A 16169-nucleotide genomic window follows, 5' to 3' on the forward strand; every position below is an offset into this window, starting at 1 on the left:
TGCAGCACTTTTAGACCCCGTTTCACATTCTCTTGATTCACCCCTTTGCTACAGCTTCTCCTCTGACAGCCAGTTGCCTTCAGGGTTGACCCCCAAACCCTACAGCTCAGGGCCACTGTGTTCCTGTACCAAAACATACCGCATAATTTATAGTGCCTAGTGGAAAGAAAAAAATCACAAGATGTTTTGTGCACAAATAATTATAGATTTCAAAGAGTGAGAATACAAGGTTAATCCAAGCATCACATCGTCCGATCTCTGTGCCCTCTCAAGTGCACAGTTAACAACCAGCCAGGTTCTCTTGGTATCTGCAAATGCCTTTGCCGCAAGCCCATGTTAGTTATCTGCTGAATTATCTCTGGACGTGAACAGCTGCTGAGAAACTCCTGAGCAGTATACACTGAAGTTGGTAGGAAAAAAGAATGTTCTCTTTTCTGTCTTTTCCCTGTGCCATTCTAAAAACTTACTACATAGGCCTACAGAGGGAACCCAGGTGGATAACATATTTTAATTGTTCCACTTTTCTCAGCTCTTGTTCCTGCAAATCAATCCCCAAATACCTTAACAGAGAAAAAGCCTTGGTATTGGTGTCTGCTTTGAGAGAAGACAGAGAAAAGGGTAGTGGGAATAGGTTGGATGGCAAGAGTGGGAACAAGAACTTAAACCTATAACCAGTCTGACAACATAGTAGCAATAGACAGAGGAATAGCTCAGCAGAAGAGTGCTTGCCTGGAGTGTGTAACAGCCTAGGTTCAATCCCCAGTACTGCGGGTGGGGCAGAGATAGCTACAAGGAAGTTCGTGATCAAAAAAGAAAAAAGACAGATAACAAGAGTAACAAGGGAATGAAGAGGGTGATTTTAGAAAATAGACATTAGAATTTAGAAATTTAGAAAACTGACTAAAAGAACTTAGCAAATGACTGAAGACAGGAAGTAAATAATCAGAAGTTAATTAAGAGTCCCACATTTTAAATCAATCCTAATGTGTCTGTTTTACATTTGTACAGCATTTGCTTTATCTGAGAAGTTGTTATATAGTGTAAACTGACCTTGAACTTATTTTTTTATTTAATTTTACTATTTTTTATTTCACTTTACATCCTCCTCACTGCCCCCTCCCAGTCACTCCCTCCCTAATTCTTTCCCTATCCCCTCTCCCCTTCTCCCTTGCAGGTAGTACCCCCCTCATCCTCCCACCCTGGTATTTCAAGTCTGTGTGAGTCTAGGTGCTTCCTCTCCCATTAATGGCCTTGAACTTATAATCTTCCTACCTCAGGTTTGTTTCTGTTGGGCTTGCAAAAATGCAAGGTCCAAATGTATTTAAAGGAACATGTGCTGTTAAGACTGACATAGGCGTTTCCTGTTCCAGTCTGAGTGAAGCAGGTTCATGGGCCAGTGATTCCCAGGAATTAAGAACATATAACAAAGACACATGCTCCACTATGTTCATAGCAGCCTTATTTATAATAGCCAGAAGCTGGAAAGAATCCAGATGCCCTTCAACAGAGGAATGGATACAGAAAATGTGGTACATCTACACAATGGAGTACTACTCAGCTATCAAAAACAATGACTTTATGAAATTCATAGGCAAATGGATGGAACTGGAAAATATCCTGAGTGAGGTAACCCAATCACAGAAAAACACACATGATATGCACTCATTGATAAGTGGATAAGCCCAAATGCTTGAATTACCCTAGATGCACAGAACACATGAAACTCAAGAAGGATGACCAAAATGCGAATGCTTCACTCCTTCTTTAAAAGGGGAACAAGAATACCCTTGGGAGGCAAAGTTTAGAACAGAGGCAGAAGGAACACCCATTCAGAGCCTGCCCCACATGTGGTCCATACATATACAGCCACCAAACTAGATAAGATGGATGAAGCAAAGAAGTGCAGGCTACCGATGTAGATCTCTCCTGAGAGACACACCCAGAACACAGCAAATACAGAGGCGAATGACAGCAGCAAACCACTGAACTGAGAACGGGACCCCTATTGAAGGAATCAGAGAAAGGACTGAAAGAGCTGAAGGAGCTTGAGACCTCATATGAACAACAATGCCAACCAACCAGAGCTTCCAGGGACTAAGCCACTACCCAAAGACTATACATGGACTGATTCTGGGCTCCAACCTCATAGGTAGCAATGAATAGCCTAGTAAGAGCACCAGTGGAAGGGGAAGCCCTTAGTCCTGCCAAGACTGTACCCGCAGTGAACCTGATTGTTGGGGGGAGGGCAGTAATGGGGGAGGATGGGGAGGGGAACACCGATAGAGAAGGGGAGGGGGAGGGGTTAGGAGGATGTTGGCCTGGAAACTGGGAAAGGGAATAACAATCAAAATGTAAATAAGAAATACCCAAGTTAATAAAGATGGAGAGAGAGAGAGAGAGAGAGAGAGAGAGAGAGAGAGAGAGACCTCATATCTACTACAGCGGGCAAAATTGTACAGGCAGTGTCTGCAAAAGATCCCCCATGGAAGCAGACTGTGAAATGCAGAGTAAATGAAGGAAATGCCTAAAGAAAGAAGAAGAAGAAGAAGAAGAAGAAGAAGGAGGAGGAGGAGGAGGAGGAGGAGGAGGAGGAGGAGGAGGAGGAGGAGGAGGAAGAGGAGGAGGAGGAGAAGGAGAAGAGGAAGAGGAGGAAGAAGGAGGAGGAGGAGGAAGAGGAGGAGGAGAAGGAGAAGAAGAAGAGGAGGAAGAAGGAGGAGGAAGAGGAGGAGGAGGAGAAGGAGAAGAAGAAGAGGAAGAAGAAGAAGAAGAAGAAGGAGGAGGAGGAGGAGGAGGAGAAGGAGAAGGAGAAGGAGAAGGAGGAGAAGGAGAAGAAGAAGAAGAAGAAGAAGAAGAAGAAGAAGAAGAAGAAGAAGAAGAAGAAGAAGAAGAAGAAGAAGAAGAAGAAGAAGAAGAAGAAGAAAGAAAGAAAGAAAGAAGAAGAAGCGGCAGCAGCAGCAGCAGCAGAAAGTTGTTTTTGGAACCCGGGAGGTCATGGACGGCTGCTCCGCGGCTGTCATTATGCCACAAAATGAATATATTGAATTGCACCGCGAACGATATGGATATCATTTGGACTACCATGACAAAAAGAGAAAGAAAGAAGGTCGGGAGGGCCGTGAACATTCAAAGAAGGAAAAAAGGCTAAGCTCTACCATAAGCAGCGCCATGCTGAGAAAATACAAATGAAACAGATCATTAAAATGCATGAAAAGAGAAACACCAAGCAGAAGGATGACTCCACAGGGAGCAGTCCCTGCCTACCTGGTGGACAGAGAGGGGCAGTCGAGAGCAAAAGTACTTTCCAACATGATTAAACGGAAACGAAAAGAAAAGGCGAGAAACTGGGAGGTCCCTCTACCCAAAGTTCATGCCCAAGGAGAAACAGAAGTATTGAACAGAAGAATAACAGAGGTTATTCGAACAGGAAAAAGAAAAGAGAAGGCATGGAAAAGAATGGTTACAAAAGTCTTCTTTGTTGGTGATGGTTTTACAAGAAAACCACCTAAATATGAAAGGTTCATTAGGTCAATGGGTCTCCGCTTCAAAATAGCCCATGTCACACACCCTGAACTGAAAGATACCTTTTGCCTGCCTATACTCAGTGTGAAAAAGAATCCCTCATCCCCATTATATACAACCCTGGGTGTGGTCACTGAAAGACCCCCTCCCAGAAAGGGAATTGTACAAGCCCAAGGCCCTCAACTATAGAAGTAAAAAGTAAGTTTTTAGATATGTGGGACAAGCTGACCCAACATTTAGACAAAATAGCCCAGAAAAGAAAACAAAATGCAGAAACCAGACTAAATTATGGGCACTGCTCCATGGGCCACCTGGCAGGAAAAAGAAAAAGTCCCTGATCCCCCGGAAGCCCTGACCACCATGTACTTTTTGCTAACTCACTGTTATGATTATAGCCAAAATAAGTAACATACATGTATGCCTCATTTACTCCACCAATCACATCCCTGTAACCATGCATCTGCTTCTGTAAGCCTGCTTCTGCTCCTAATACACTATAAAAACCCGTCCCTGGTTCTGCTAGGCGCGCCAGTCTTCTGAATTGACTGGGATGCCCACAGATACCTGTGTATCCTGATCAATAAAAATCCTCTTGCTGATTGCAGCCTGTGGACTCGGACTGATCATTGGGCTTGAGGATCTCCCTCCTGAGGGAAGATTCTCTCTGAGAGTCTTACATATGGGGGCTCGTCCGGGATGGGAGATCCTCTGTCTAGAGACCACCGACCACCCACCGGGAGGTAAGCTGGCCAGTGTTTGTCTTGTCCTGTCTTGTCTTGCTTTGTGACTTGTTCTGTAAATGCTTAGTTACTTGGCTTGGGTCTATACCGTTTGTATTTGGGCGGGCCAGAGAAGGAGCTGACGAGCTCGGACTTCTCCCCCGCAGCCCTGGAAGACGTTCCAAGGGTGTTTAGAGCCCGGTTTTTTGGGGCTCAGCCTGTATCAGAAGGATACGTGGTTTTGGGTTGGAGGAGAGAGGAGAGAGCCGGATCCGCTGAAGGATCCGGACCCTCGTCGCCTCTGTCTGAATTTTTGGTTTCAGTTTGACACCGAAGCCGCGCGGTGCGTCTGTCTGTCTGACTGTTGGAATTGTTTGTCTTCTTTGTGTCTTAATTTTCTTTGAACATCTGTGGAAATTGGTTATAGGATGCTTTGTCTTGGTCTTGTTTGTCTGGGTTGTTTTCTGTGGTATTGTCCAGTGTCTTTTTGACTTTTGTTTCGTTTTTGGACTTTGGATAGACGACTGTGTTTAAAATCTTGGAATGACACTGTGTTTGAAATCATGAAACTGTTTGCTTTGTTTGTCAAGGAGTTTTACTTGGTCCTCTTGGTGCTTAACTTGGAAATAATTTGCTTGAGAAAAATTGTTTTCTGCCAGGGAGTTTTATCTTTCTCTCTTAGCCTCCTCCCCAAGGAGAGATGCCCCTCCCTTTGCTCCCCTTGTCCAGTCTAGCTGCTGTTAACCGTTGTGTATGAAGAACTCCAGGTTAGCGAGTAACCCTGTCTGAAGCAGGCATTAACAAGAGCCTGAAAGCTTTACCTTAGATCCTGAAGAAAAATTCTCCCTGTTGCTTAAACATTCACAGCTTCTAAGGAAGGGACAGCACAGAGTAGGAAAATGTAGGGGCTGAGGGTGACAAGCATACAGGCCTGCTAGCAACTCTGGCCAAGTCAGCGTAAGAGGAGTTTCAAGGTGATGAGGCCAGCCGGCTTTGACAACAAGAAGATAGCGTAGAGTTAGTGGTTGTTTTATGAGACTTTTGGCCCTGAAAAAAAATAATAATTCCAGTTGCTGCCTTCAGTGACCAGACCTTCAACACTTGCTCACAGAAGGAGAGTGTTCATTAAGAGAAGTTCTTTAAGGGAGCCTGCCTTATCTGCTGGCCCTATTCCAAGAGAGGAGTTGATCTCCAACATTAAGTAACCTTCCCTGTTAGTCATCATTGACATGGAGAGTGCCTTTGATCCTATCCCCTCAGCAGCCAGTTCCTGCCCCTGTGGTCAAAATGCCCCAGGTTGGGGGACAGAGAAGCCCCTGAGATAGTTTCGAATGGGAATCTGCAACAAACTGTGAAGAACTTTGTTTTGCCAGTCAAAATTTAGAATTCAGGCTTTGGCTGTGGCCAAGGTCAGGATTAATGTTTTCTTTTCCATGGGCCTTTAGCCCACTGAGACAGTTTGGTAAAGGGCTGCTACTGAGCTCCTGAAAGTCCCAGGTGAACTGGTTACAATTCTTTTGTCAGCCACTTGGCATCCAGCACCCAGGTCCTAACCATCTCTCCATCCTTTTGTTATTAGTTCTTAAGTCCAGAGAGATAGTCGGTAACAGATCAGTTCCCTCTCTGCTTGCCGTTCTGTTTCACAGACACAAAGCTTGTGCTTATTTTTACAATGGCCTTTTTGTCCCAAGAAAGCCTCCTGGCTTAGCTGTGTGACTAAATGCTATTTGTCCTCTTCAGTGGACCTCTATTCTCAAGATTCTCTTCTTGTTTTCTCACCATCCCACGTGAGATGCTTGTTAGTAACTGTTACAGGTCTTCTTTACCACCGAGGAAAGATGGAATCCTGCTAGAGGCCAGAAAGAATGTTCCAGACATAGATGGAAGACCCTCACTCCTGACTGTTGACTTGAATACACCTGAAGGTAGGGAGTGCTCCAGGTCTGCCACCAGGCTCCAAGGGTGGGTCTCCGAGGGGCTGGAAAATGCCCCACCAATCTGGCTAAGATAAGGAAAAGATATAAAGAGAGAAAGTTACAGAAATTTGAAGGGTTAAGCTAAGTTGCTGAGGGTTAGTGTAAGTTGCAGAGAAAGTAAAGTTGAAGTGTAGTTACATAAGTGGAAGAAGGTAAAAAGAGCAGGAAGCTAAGGAAGAAATGAGACAAAAGGAAGAAGAAGCTAGAGAGCTAAAGAGAGATAAAAGACAGGAGAGGAATATATACTGGCCACAGTAGTTAGGGAACCTAGGAAGACAGTACCTGGCAACAGAAGAGAATTCCTAGCTAAAGATCAGTGTGCCTATCACAAGGAAAAAGGACACTGGGTCAGGGACTGCCCCAGGAAGAACAAGAGGGGCCTCTCCAGCAGCCCGGAAGGCAAGCCTCTTGGTCCTAGAGTGCTGGCTATGCGCTAAGATAGAAGGGAAGCCTGCCCAGCTGTTTTGTGAATATGGGGGCCCAACACTCTGTGCTCCTCCGCCCAAATGGGCTAGTGTCCAGCAAAAGACCTTGAGTACAGGGGACTACCGGCAACAAATGATACTCATGGACTACCCGAAGAACGGTGGACCTTGGTGTGGGCCAGGTATCCCACTTGTTCCTTGTGATTCCAGACTGCCCCTACGAGCCTAAACCCTGCAACCCTGCTCCCGGACCCCGGCCTAGACACCCCCCTTCATGACTGTCAGCAGGAGCTCACTAAAGCACAGGAGTGGCATAAAGATCGGACTGATCAGCCAACAGAGGGGGTAGATGTCATCTGGTTCATAGAAAAAGATGGGCTGGGGCAGCAGTGGTAGATGGAAACAGAATCATATGGGCTCAGGCCCTACCAGAAGGCACCTCTACTTAGAGGGTAGAGCTCGCTCCCCTCACCAAAGCCCTTGGGCTGAGAAAGGGACTTAACATCTATGTGGACAGCACGTATGCCTTTGCTACAGCCCATCAGCAGAGGGGCCTGCTGACATCTGAGGGCAAGAAAAAAAGAGATTCTGGCTCTGTTAAGGGCCCTCCATGACCCAGCCAGGCCGAGGAAGAGACTCTGGTACACCTCAACGAGAAAGAAGATCCTGCTACAAAAATGGGCAGAGGCCATGATAAAACAAATACATCAATGGACTCACTTAGGGGTAAGCAAACTCATCCAGACGTTTTCAAAAACTAAATATTATGTCACAGGTCTCAAGTATCTCGTGGAACAGATAGTGCACTGATATATACCATGCCAAAAGGTAACTGTTTTCAGGAAAGTTGACTCTGGTAGGAGGCTCCGTGGGGAACGGCCTGGATACTACTGAGAAGTGGACTTCACAGAGATAAAACCAGGAAAATATGGTTATAAATGTCTCCTAGTGCTTATAGATATCTTTTCGGGAATAGGTAGAAGCTTTCCCCACCAAATAAGAGACGGCCTCTACAATCATCAAGAAGATACTGGAAGAAATCTTCCCCCGATTTAGAATGCCCAAGGTAATCTGGTCAGACAACAACCCTACTTTCGTTGCCAAGGTAAGCCAGGGTGTGGCCAAGTATTTAGAGGTCAATTGAAAATTACGTTGTATTTACAGACCTCAAAGTTCAGGACAAGTAGAGTAAATAAATAAAATTCTAAAAGAGACCCTGACCAAATTAACCATGGAGACTGGCACAGACTGGGTGACACTCCTTCCCTCTTGCTCTCTTCAGAGCAAGAAATATTCCTTCCAGATTCAGCTTTACCCCCTTTGAGATCTTATACGGGGCCTCAGCTCCCCTGACTGTATTAGATGATGTTACTGAACCAACATGTCATAGTAATAATGATTTGTATGCCAGGCTAAAAGACCTACAGGTGATACAGAAAGAAATCTGCTCACAGCTGACAGCAGCCTATGCCCCGGAGACCCCTGAGACATCCCATCAGTTCCAGGTCGGAAGCAGCTACACTGAGCCCAGACACTCGAGCCTCGCTGGAAAGGACTGTACCTGGTGCTGCTGACCACCCTGACAGTCGTCAATTCTCAGCCCTCACCAGCAGCGTACTAGCTGTTGGGGCTGAGAGCTGGGACCTAGAGGGACACTCAGATCTTCAAAAAGCTCCCTAGACTTAAGTGACTGGGAGGTTGCTATAATGCTTACTTGAGGAGTGTGTTTTAGAAACAAGAATTTCATGTTTGCCTGTTTGCCCTGGGTTCCCTCGGAATAGGTGTAAGGATAGGCTTGATTTTTATTACAAATGATGTAATATTACATATGTTAGTACTCCTAACACTTCTTGGGACTGTGCCTCAGGGATCACAATCTATATAAGTTTAGAAGTTCTAAAAGACCTTGGTGTATAGGTTCAGATAGTGTCCAGATTAGAATCCTGATGCTAAAGACTTAATAAGACACAAAAGAGAGTTGAGAATTATTTAAGGCTATCTAGGTGCTACAAGGGCAGCACAAGGACATCTGCTGTTGCCCTACAATGCAAGGCTTATAGAGAATTCAAAACTGCCATTGACTCAGATATGAAAAGAGTAAAAAAAGACTTTTTAGCTGACCTCCAAGAATACCTAACCTCCCTCTCAGAGGTAGTCCTTCAAAATAGGAAAAGATTAGACCTGATATTCCTTAAAGAAGGAGTTTGTGTGCTACACTAAAAGAAGAATGTTGTTTCTATGCAGATCAGACAGGAATAATAAGAGATACAGACTTTCAGTCATTCAAACTTTTGTGCTGAGACAACAGTATCAGATGGTGAAACAACAAAAAACAGAGGTACCTTAACCAAGTTGAGTGGAAGATTCCACTCAAGGACAAAAAGAAAATGGGGGAATGAAAGACCCCCTCCCAGAAAGGGAATTGTACAAGCCCAAGGCCCTCAACTATAGAAGTAAAAAGTAAGTTTTTAGATATGTGGGACAAGCTGACCCAACATTTAGACAAAATAGCCCAGAAAAGAAAACAAAATGCAGAAACAAGACTAAATTATGGGCACTGCTCCATGGGCCACCCGGCAGGAAAAAGAAAAAGTCCCTGACCCCCCAGAAGCCCTGACCACCATGTACTTTTTGCTAACTCACTGTTATGATTATAGCCAAAATAAATAACATACACGTATGCCTCATTTACTCCACCAATCACATCCCTGTAACCATGCATCTGCTTCTGTAAGCCTGCTTCTGCTCCCAATACACTATAAAAACCCGTCCCTGGTTCTGCTAGGCGCGCCAGTCTTCCGAATTGACTGGGATGCCCACAGATACCTGTGTATCCTGATCAATAAAAATCCTCTTGCTGATTGCAGCCTGTGGACTCGGACTGGTCATTTGGGCTTGAGGATCTCCCTCCTGAGGGAAGATTCTCTCTGAGAGTCTTACAGTCACCAAAGGGACAGTCACTGAAGTGAATGTGAGTGAGCTGGGCTTTGTGACACAGAGGCAAGGTGACTTGGGGGAAATATGCTCAGGTTACCAACAATCCTGAAAATGATGGGTGCATAAATGCAGTCTTGCTGGTTTGACAGTGACGTCATACAAGCCATTCCACTCACTACGGAAGACTACAGTGTCAGGAAAACACCATCGCTGTGATCCTTCTGAACTACCAATCAGCCTTACCCCATGTGCAGTCATCAAGAAGCATTTATTAAACTGTAAAGAAAAATAAAACACTGCCCAATTTACAATTGAAAAAAGAAAAAAGACTGACATAGGCAAGGACAGTACTTTGAATCCCTACTGTGAGGACTGATATAGGCAAGGCCACAGTGCTAGTCTAAGTACAAGGACTTTTCTCAAAAATTGTTATAATGACTTTTGCTGTTGATTTTCACTGGCAGCCTGTTGTCACTTGAAATACTTCCATAAGAATCACAAATATAGGGGCTGGAGAGATGCCTGGGGTTAAGAGCACCAGACTGCTCTTACAGAGGACTAGAATCAGTTCTCAGCACCAATAGAGTGGCTCACAACTACCTATAACTCGTATTCCAGGAGGTCTAATGCCCTCTTGTGACCTCCACAGGGACCTGGAACAAGCAGGGTCAAACAGACATATACACAGTCAAAGCATTCATACAATAAAAACAATAAAATTTTTGAAGAGAACTACAAATCTAATAGCAAGAAAACTGAGCAAACTATATTATATTGCATGATTGTAGTGTGCAAGTACTTTTTTAATAAATGTTTTAAAATTCCAAACTACATTTCATTTTTGCCATTATTCTATCTCACCAAATGTATTGTGTTACTTTATTATGAAGCTGAAACGCTAACACTGCTAAATTCTGGGAAATTTCCAAGGTTCTAGGCTGCCAAAATTTTCCATCTGACCCTAGGTATTTGGCCAGGAGCTACAGGGAAAGTTTTTTTCTTCAGTGAATGTGTTGCCAGGGTCATGCGGCTTTCATTTTGACTGGTAACTGATAAGAGGCTAGTAACATCCAAATATCAGTTGCACCTAGAATGACCAAATGTGGCAGGATTAACGTCTCTTGGGCAGAATTGTCGTCTGTATTTGTGTTAAGGACTGGCCCCCGTGTGGAATGTATTATTTGTATATCTGTGTTTCCTAGCATTTTGTCTTAAGGTCACATGGACTTTCAGAATCACAGACTTTATTGAAGGTAGAACTGTCCACATTATCTCAAGTGCCAATGGCAGGGTAGACCTAGTGCTTTGATAATAATAAACAATCAGGATTTGCTGTTTAGAAATGGCCAAAAGCAATGCAATGCAAAGAAGTTGTGAAGTTATGACCAAGCTGAGAAAAGGCCTGAGCCACGTAAAATATGGCCCCAAGACCATAAAATTAAAAATATGATGTAACTCTGAAAATACAGAAGGTTAAAATAAATGATGGGAAGACTTTCTTTCAAAACAAAATGACCCAAGTAATGAACTGAACATCAAAATTTAAAGTGTCAAGTTACAAGGCTCATATACAACATTAAGAACTTAACCAAAAGAATATCATGATGTGTTTATAAGGCACATACATACTACATAAATTACAAACATCCATAAAAAACATTAATTCTTCATAAATCTAGAATAAAAATAAGAAAAGTAACAACTAATAAACACAAGGCATTGCAATACAACAGAAATTACAAGTAGCTAAAACAATTGCAATATATCTTTAAATTAAATAAGCAATAAAATGTATATTAAAATAAAATGAGTTACTACCCCTCACTTATAAAATTGGGTGAAAAAATCTCACATTGATATGCATTAGAAACTAGGAAGTTCTAGTAAGTCTATACTACTTATTAAGTCTATACGTGGGCATAGGAACATAGAAAGAACTTTTGATAATATCTCTTCAAATTTAGACTGTAAATGTGTCGTTCTACTACCTACCCGCAATTCCACATTTAGGTACCAAAACTAGAAGAAAAATTAACACATGTAAACAAGAAGACACGTACAAGAAAATGCTCACTGAAGACTTTTTATCATAGCAAAACTATGAAAAGAAATAGATAATTATTTTCAATAAAAAGGGCTAAATCAACATTTAATTACTTTTAGGAATGAGCTTGAATTTGAGACTGTGTTAGCAACGGGATTTTTAAATTCATTTTTACTGTTTTAATGTTGCGTAAGGAGAGCTCATTCAAGTATTTCTTGGGTAATTAAAAAGCAAAGACTTTCTAGAAGATTGGGATAATTTGTTTTGCTAAAACAAAAAAGAAAATCTCAAGAAAACCACATACTGTGTAATTCCATTTAGGTAACATTTTAAAATATTTACACAAGGAGAGCAGATTGGTAGCTCCCAAAGGTAGAGGATGGGGTGTGGAAGAAGCACAGTGAGGTGACAGTATTAAAGAATAGCTCAGGATCATTCAGTGAGGAAGATGCTCTGTTCGGTGGAACATGTACTAGCTCTATGATAGTTTACTGTGTGTTTGGTGTGCCTAAACACACAACCAGACACAACTGAGGACTAGGAAACCTGAAAAGTTAAGTTGTGATCATTATGACATAGTCGTGCGTGTGTGTATGTGTGTGTGTGTGTGTGTGTGTGTGTGTGTGTGTGTGTGTGTATGTGTGTGTGTTGTGATGAGATGGGTAGACACTGGGTGAACTGTTGAATGCCCACACATACAAAGGCAATGGAAAAAAAATCACGTATGACCACAGAACCTGACTCAGTCTCTGGAGCACTACACTCAGAATGCTCAGACTGGGCTGGGTTTCATTTTGTTTTCTCCGTTTCAACTCCCATCAACTAGAAAAAGTCAAATATGCCTTCCAAACGCACCCCAGGGCTCTCTCTAGTTAACCTATTCCCAGTGTCCTCCCGCTGACTAGGTTTCAGTCAGGCCACACCTGAGACCATTTTCATTCTTTTTACCATTAAATTTTCCCCCACCCCTCCTCTGACTTTGAATCCTGGACAAATGCATTAAAGCGATAGTATAACTGATTCCCTTCTTCTGGCAAGCTTTCAATAATTCTATGCTCATTCCAGGGCCACATTTCTATGGTATAAGGAGATCCCTTTATGTTACGTCTTATAACCCCATGTGGCTCTACGCTTGTCTCAACATTCACTTCAACTACACACATGTTTAAACTTAAAAAGGAATTGGAGCAAATAGTGGTCCTTTGTGTCCCTTCTCCTTCCATGCATCCCCTTGCTCTATTGTGGGTGACTTGGGCAAATGACGTATAAAATAGAAAAATTGGTAAAGGAAAATAATAGATTTAAAAATAGTGTAATTTTTAAATACCATTTTTGTTTTATTTAGTCTTTCAAAAACCTTCAATTTCCAAAGCATGAAATAATCTTCAATTATAATAAAACTGTACCACCGTGTTCCAATTTCTTCCAGCCATTTGATTGGGATCTGAAGACAGAAATTGGGAACTTAGAAAATGTAGGTACAAGAAAACACAAGGAACATTTCATAACACTCTGTGAAAATAGGTCCCTTCAATATAATTGACAGCCTTCCAAGAAGTATACACCAGCACACCCAGGTTCAAGCCAAGCTACCATTACCATCACCACAAAACTACAAGGACAGTAAGTCAAACCACTTGTGACCATGGGAATTAAAATCAGCACCTAAATTTGCACATAGAAGGCAGCAAATGCCTCAGAGCAGTAGTCACAATATCCGTAGAAGCACCATAGTCTTCAGATGCCATTATTAAGTGTGAATAGGACATTTTCATGGCACTAGCTTCTGCTACTTAGAAGGAGGTATGGAGTCAGTAGTGAAGGTGAACTAAGTCTAGGGTCGTCTGTGATGTGCAGCCTTGCCATACAGCCACAGACCTTTTATGCAGAATCTGTGTTCAGCAGTGCTCCCAGGTGACTCATCGGTGTGGTCAAGTCGAGACATGTAGACATGCCTATACAAACTAACTCAAATGTGCTTAGATAAAGTCGGAAAAATAATGGGAATTATTATTCAATTTCAAATCGTGTATCGACCGTTAAGTAATTACCTTTGATAGTTCAAGAAAAAAATGAAAGGTCCAATTGCAAATTATTTTCTTTAAAGAAAAAAAAAAGCTTTAGTCCAAAAAAATCTTTCAAATGCTTAAAAATTCTTTTATCAAGGTTCAATTGCAAATAATCAATTACAGAAACATATAGCAATTAGAGGTGGGGTTGCTTAGTAAGTGCAATGGTGTGTCAGCTCAGAGGCCTCAGGACATCACTGAAATCACTGGGAATTTACCAAGAAGATGTAGCTCAGCTTAGACATTGTGACTCTCAAAGGAGCAGCATTTTCAAAAATTAAGTTTTAGCAACCTAAAATTTTGAACCTCTTTCTCATAATAAAATTATCATACCTTTTCCCGAAGAAATGTAACTAGTTGTCCATCAGAGTGACTTTTTGTCATTTTCAAAACTTCTTTTGTGTTCAGATTCGTTGCCTATAAGAATTAGAATCATGCTATTCATGTAGGGGAGTTTAAAGTTAAATAAAAAATGAAGGTAGTTAGAAAACTATAATGCAAAGCACACAATCAAATTTAGAGTTAACTGCAATTTTTGACAAATGTTCCTGTCACTGGTAACTGGCATGGAAGCATGCTCACCTACCAATAGTTAGCTATGACAGTGAAATAGTTGGAGTTGAAGAATTATCAGAAAAAAGAAAATGTCATTTAGACGGTGTAGTGTTACAATCATTTGTGTAATTAGTGAATAAATGAGGTATCCCAATGACTTGATCATGATTTGAAAAGATAGATAATACAATATTTTCTAATGTCCTTAATAAAAAAAACCCAAATTAGGTAAAGATAATATCTTAAATGTTCATATAGCATTAGTTATAACTGCCAATATTTGAAGTCTCCAAAATATAACACAGATTAATAACTAACCTCAGAACAGAAATATATAAGCAAATAAATGAACAATAAGAGACATTAAAACTATCTCAAAAGAACCTTAACACTGAGTTATTTCTGATCAAATAAAAATTAGATAAGACACATTATAACTGATGCCACAGAAATACCAAGAATCATAAGTAGTTTCTGTTTACAAATCCGATGACTTAGATGAAACAAATTAACCTCTAGCTATATATCATATCAAGACTACAAAATATGAAGAATTGGTACTAAATATGGTGATTGTATCTATAATAAAATCACACATGGTGAAGTTTAGGACCTAATGATGTCACTGTCTGATGCTACATATTTAAAGAGCTAGAAAAATGTTTCTTAAATTATTCCAAGTATTGAAGAGAAAGAAAATTTCCAAGCTCATTTTATGAGATCATAATCACCATGATTAAATCATAAGAAAATATATTCCTAGAAAGGGAAGCTACAAGCTAGTCTCTCTGATAACACGCTGCAAAAAACCCTCAGCAAAATACTGACAAACTAAATTTAACAGACACCAAAAAGATCAGTCAATGTAATCCAATAGGATTTCAGGACTCAAGGACAATTCAATGTATTCAAACTTACTAAAAAATGATATACCACATTACTGTAAAGAGGAATAAAACACTATAGCTATTTTAATATATGCAAATAGTCCTATGACAAAAATTCATTGTCCTCTCAGTAAAAATCACAACAAATTAGGTATAAAAGGTTAAAAAATGAGAGTCCTTACACCCAATATCATATATAGGCTTCACTTATGGCAGAAGCATGGCAAGACTGACGACTGACTTTTTCCATATATATTTAATATTTTCATGAAAATCATAGTCAGGGCTGTCAGGTAAGAAAACAAGTAAAAGGAATCCAAATAAGAAAAAAAAAAAAAAAACAAAGTCAGATGTACTCTTTACAGAGCATGTGATACCACATAGAAAAACTATAAAGATACCAAAAACTGTAAGAACTAAAATGTCATAAAGATAAAGTCAACACACAAATTAGTAATATATGTATGTCCTATCAGCTATCCAAACAAGAACTCAAGAAAACATTTCCACTTACAATAGCACAAAAATAAATAAGAATAATTCAGCTATGATGGTGAAAAAGCTATACACTAAAAATTGTAAATCTACTCACTGTTTAAAAAATTAAAGACATAATGAAATGTGTTCTTGTTAATGAAGCAGATCAAGGTTTAGACAGCTGTTATTAAAATGTTCGTGGTGTTCAGAGCAATTTACTTCAAAATGCTAATGGTATTCTATGTTGAGTAGGGGAAAGGGATGCTTCACTATGTACAGAAACACAAAGTATCCAGAAAAGAGCAAAAAAAATATATAAAGCAAAGAAACAGCTAAAATTGTCAAACTATCTGGTGACAAAACACACTACAAAGCAATGCTAATGAGAACAGCTGGTGATTGGAATCGAGCTGTTGACTTCACCATGTGTTACATTACATCCTTTTTTTTACTGAACAAAATTCCTAGAAATTGAATTGTAAAATTTTAAACCACGATTAGTAGTGTACTTTCAAATGTGAAATCAGGGTCCTTTGTACTCTAATTGATGAAGATGTGTTC

At 40.9% G+C, this 16169-nt stretch overlaps 1 long non-coding RNA gene and 1 pseudogene across 1 annotated transcript; both read left to right on the plus strand.

Annotated features, from left to right (window-relative positions):
* The first annotated feature begins 3018 nt into the window (after nt 1-3018).
* LOC148005704 (ribosome biogenesis protein NSA2 homolog) lies at nt 3019-9833 on the plus strand (annotated as a pseudogene).
* On the plus strand, nt 4045-8957 carry LOC148005705 (uncharacterized). Its single transcript, XR_015620173.1, has 3 exons — nt 4045-4259; nt 6042-6163; nt 7616-8957. It is a non-coding gene; the product is annotated as an uncharacterized LOC148005705 (long non-coding RNA).
* Nucleotides 9834-16169: the final 6336 nt, after the last annotated feature.

The sequence above is a fragment of the Rattus norvegicus genome, chromosome 5 (assembly GCF_021556685.1).
Source record: "Rattus norvegicus strain SHRSP/BbbUtx chromosome 5, alternate assembly SHRSP_T2T, whole genome shotgun sequence".
Classification (NCBI taxonomy): domain Eukaryota; kingdom Metazoa; phylum Chordata; class Mammalia; order Rodentia; family Muridae; genus Rattus; species Rattus norvegicus.